Source organism: Adiantum capillus-veneris, chromosome 28 (genome assembly GCF_014529385.1).
Source record: "Adiantum capillus-veneris isolate H3 chromosome 28, ASM1452938v2, whole genome shotgun sequence".
Classification (NCBI taxonomy): domain Eukaryota; kingdom Viridiplantae; phylum Streptophyta; class Polypodiopsida; order Polypodiales; family Pteridaceae; genus Adiantum; species Adiantum capillus-veneris.
Genome location: NC_140958.1, coordinates 117,853,883 through 117,858,690, shown reverse-complemented (window position 1 = coordinate 117,858,690; position 4,808 = coordinate 117,853,883). Strand labels below are relative to the sequence as shown.

Below are 4,808 nucleotides of genomic sequence, written 5' to 3'. Positions count from 1 at the left end.
TTTGGTTGGAGTTTGGAGTCACTTGTGTATGCCCTTGTGTGCCGTATTTCGTATTGCGCATAGCGACAGATCTTGCAAGGTTTTGCGAAATGTTGCTATAGTTATCTGGAAGACATTTGCTCATCGATTGAAAGGTATTTTGGCAGCAATCATCACTCACATGTATGTCATTTGAGGTGCCGTTGAGTGGTACTCCGGCAAGAGCGGGTATGCTCATATGTATGACTTTGTGAGGTGATTCCGGTCGAGTTTATTCCCGGATTGGCAATTGTGGCATATATTATTGTCTCTTTGAGGTTTACTGTTGAGATTTTGCTCCAGTTACAAAGGAGACTCTGCCAAAATTTTGTCAGATATTTATGCGCGATTGAGTCATATTGACTTGTGATTTTGTGCAAGGTTTTGCACGGTTATTGGTGCAACTTTGCATCAGGTTTTGAGCCATATTTGCAGATTTTTGTTGATGCGATTCGAGCCAGTTTAGGGCTGACTTGTATGGACATTGCGGGAGGTTTATTTTGGAGTGTGTCTCACAGGTTTTACATTGTGTTTCTGGCCATATTTGTAGACAGTTTCCAGGTGTTGTTGGTGAGGTGGTTTTGCTTTCTAGTTTGCTACATTGTGCTCATGGCAGAGACAGGTGATCGATCAGATTGTGACCTCTCACAGATGCGCGTGTTTGATGGGTCAGACTTTGCGGCATGGAGAGAGTGTATGCTTGACGCATTGACACAGCGAGGGTTGCATGGACCATTCAGTGGTGATGCAGGTAGACCTTCATGCTTGTCTGACGATCAGTGGCAGGAGCTAGAGGAGATGGCACTATCTACGCTCTCTTTGCACCTTGCGGAATCTGTATATACTCTTATTATGTATGAGACTACTTCGAGAGCACTTTGGCGCAGATTACATGATATGTATGATAGATCTGAGTCATCACGGACTCGTGTGAGACATGTACATTCACGAGCACGCCGACAGGTGACATGTTGGTATTGTGGTCATTTAGGACACGTTAGATGGCGCTGTTTTCGTCGTATGCGACATCGTAGCAGACACGGCAGTCTCAGAGATGTATGTAGTGATGCCATGGACTCAGTTGCTTTGACAGTTGAGGCAGATGTAGTGTCGGAGTATACTAGTGACGGGGATGTCACTTTTACCTCGAGCTATGCAGGAGATGCTATACATGTGGATAGTGCACTCCCTTCGCAGTGGTTGCTAGACGCAGATGCTATGTTTCATATCACGCCGCATCGTGAATGGTTTTGTAGCTATTCTAGAGGAATGCTTGGCAGTGTACGTTTGACCGATGAATCGGTGTATGCGATAGCAGGTGCAGGAGATGTGAGACTGTCATTCCCGAGTGGTACATCTTACTTGTTACGACATGTGCGCTATGTACCAGATTTGACAGTGAGTTTGATCTCGATTGGTCAGCTTAGAGATTGTGCATGTCAGATTTCGCTACGAGAGCGAGATTTTGTTATGCATTTGGGTTCGTTAGTGATTGCGAGAGGTGCCAGGAGTGGTACAGGTTACCCATTGCATGTGGATCACGAGAGAGACGGTGTTGTCTCTGTGATCACGCAGCCAGGTAGAGAGCGAGAGAGCAGGCGAGTCTCTTTTGCTTGTGGGTTGCAAGATGCTTTGCATGGAGTGCAGAGTAGTGAGCTCGTTGTGCACACAGTTGGGGCACGACTTGAGCAGTCACACAGAGAGGTGACAGAGTCAGACATGCATGCTTTACTAGTGACTGAGCAAAGCAGAGAGTCAGTTGTGCGAGATACTTCTATGCAGGATAGACAGGTAGAGCGGTCTTGCTCTAGTGAGTCACGACAGGAGGACGTTGTGCAAGAGTCTATGCATACGGAGTTAGAGCATGAGAGCTCTAGTGAGTCACAGCAGATTGAGTGGTCATGTTTGCAGTGGATGATTGCAGAGGAGGCTGAGATGTCAGCGATTATGCAGTCATTCCTTTCTATGATCGACAGTGAGCATGGGGATATAGTTGTGCAGGATATGTCTTCCAGCAGACACCTAGAGCAGCTGGTTTGCTCTGAGGTTGCACGACAGGTTGATGCGTCTTTTGTGGACAGTCAGGAGATGCATGTGGCTGACACTCCTTGTAAGTCAGAGATGCCTATTGCCAGGGATATATATATTGATGCATGCTCCGTAGAGCTAGCAGGGCCTGCTAGCATTGCATCGGCATTCGGTGGTCTCATGTATGAGATGCTGATCTTGAGACCAGATATCACAGCTGCAGTGGGAGCATTTGCAGTTGGGGTTGTCAGTCGTTTGTTGACTGATGATGGCATAGTGCACGAGGGAGATATGTAGGTATTGCGTACATACTTGCAGTACGTGTGTGGTACGTCTGGTGGTGTATGGACTTACACGGGAGCAGGACAACCGGATGCACACGATCACAGCCAGCCAGTGGGCATCGGTTGAGAGCGGTTTTCTCTCACCTTTTGTAGTCTTTAGACTAGGTTCCCTTTGCTTAAAGGCACATTCGCCTTTAAGTGGGAGGTTGTTGGGGTATAGGCGTCTGTGTCTTGCCCGGCCGCCCAGAGTCTAGGCGCCCACTGACTTGTATACCTTATACATAGCATAAGTGTATAGGGGGCTGCTCATTCTTTGAGTCTCCCCACCCATATCTGTGTGTCGTGTGTCTCCTTCTCTCTCTCTCTCCGTCTGTGGTGCTCCCCGATCCCCTTCACACGCCAACGTGGTATGGACTAGCACCGAGCAGGTTACACAAGGGCCTGCTGCTTAAGCGTCCCTAAAACCCGTTCTTTAGCTTGTCCCCACTTGGAGCTGCTGCAGCTTGCGTCGAGCAGGTTGTTGTCGAGTAGGTTACACAAGGAGCAGCTGCTCCAGCTCCCCTAAAATCCGACCTTCAACCTGTTCCTTTTTGGAGCTGCTGCAGCTTGCTGCCACATGTGAGAGAGAAAGGGAGAGCACGTTTTCTGCCCTTAACCCTCACGTGCCGACGCGGTACTAGTGAGGGACAGGTCCCGATGTTATTAATGAGAGAGACGGAGAGAGAGGGAGAGCATTACCAACCTCTAAATCTCGCTTTTCATATCTTTTCCCAGCAACATCATTATACCTCACTCGTCTGTACTGATAGGAAATCGGGTCGAGCCGAGGGGAAGCTAAGCCGCTCAGTGTTCTCTGCTCTGCATGCCTTACAGTTTTCCACCTCCAGAGCCCTTGCGCTTCAACAGCGGCAGAAAGCTCTGTCATACAAGTCTTCATGGAGAGAGAGAGAGAGAGAGAGAGAGAGAGAGATCATTCTAGATGGGAATGTTGAGCAGGTGCAATGGCCGGTGACAATGAAAAAGAGGCTGCCACGCATGCGTCTGCTGAAGATGTCAATGACTCCAGGCCGTCGGCCGAAGAGGAAGACATGGGCAGGGAGGTTGCTCCGATGTTATTGCTGTCAGCACCGGCAAGGAGAACGAAGATGCCCTGATTGATTTAAAGGCCAAGCTTTATCGGTTCGACAAGGAAGGAACCAGTGGAAAGAGAGAGGCGTTGGACAAGTAAAGCTCTTGAAGCAGAAGGATGCCAAGAAGGTTCGGCTAGTCATGCGGCAAAGTAGAACCCTGAAATTTTTTGCGAACCACACAGTCGTTCCGTCTATTAGTCTACAGGAACATCAAGGCAGTGATAAAACATGGGTGTGGCATGCTTCTGATTATGCTGATGGAGAGCTGAAGGACGAAATCTTCTGCATACGCTTTGGAAGTGTTGAAAATGCCCAAGCATTAAAAAAAGCTTTTCAGGATGGCCAAAAAGCCAAAGAGAGTTCTGGTGGTGATAAGGAAGCCGAGGAAGTTGGAGGTTTGCTTGAGAACCTGAAAGTTGTTGACAAAGCAGGGAGTGAAGAAGAAAAGGAGGAGAGTAGGGGGCCGTACCCGGCTGGGGAAAATCGGAAAAAAGTCGGAATCACACAAGATGTGTTTCAAAGCTGAACGGGAGGTGTCGACGGGCGTCGAAGCAGACAGAGAAACGGGGGAGGGGGGGGACGGACGTGTGAGGCGACCTCAGCAAGGGCCGCGCGGCGCAGCTGTGCGCGTATTTTCTTTCTATAGCTTATGGTTGCGCGCTGCGACAACAACAACGCGATTTTGTGTTGGCTATCTGGTAATCGCGTTCGAATCCCCTTCACCTTTAGCCCGCGTTTGAATCCCCTTTCCCTTTTGTAGGGGTGAGACCCATGAGAGAGGTCTGATATCAGCGAACGTAGCAGTGGGACCGGATATGGAGGAGGTATCGTATGAATGAAGGAATATAATATAGAGAGAGCCAGTAGTAGCCAGTGTTTGGGAAGTAAGTCAGATAGTAAGGAAGAAAGCGTTTCTAGTGAAGGAAAGTGATATAAGGGGTGTCCCATGAGGTGCCTCAACTCTCTAAAAATCCTGCAAAGCTGATTATGAAGGAGATGTTTTGCTCACTCCTTCACCTTTTATATTCCACAGGATTGTGTAGTTCGCTAAGTTGGTTATTCCACCTTGCTGTCAGAGTCTTGGATACCTTGTATGTAGAGCATAAATTATCATCAATTGTTCTGCTCTGAGAGAGAGAGAGAGAGAGAGAGAGAGAGAGAGAGAGAGAGAGAGAGAAATGAAATGTTATACTAAACGACTTCAATCGGCCAAAATGGCCTATGAGACCAAAGTGATACAATCTTGGTCAATCTAATACAATGTCTCGGTACAAATAAAAACAAAGTAAAGTGAAAAACTAAAATCATCATCATCATCAATGCCCGAGGATGTCTAGCATCAAAAGTC

General features: G+C 47.9%; 1 pseudogene; it reads left to right on the top strand.

The window, feature by feature from the left end:
• Window positions 1-2,320: 2,320 nt before the first annotated feature.
• LOC147421171 (ran-binding protein 1 homolog c pseudogene) lies at window positions 2,321-4,577 on the top strand (annotated as a pseudogene).
• The last annotated feature ends 231 nt before the right edge of the window (window positions 4,578-4,808 follow it).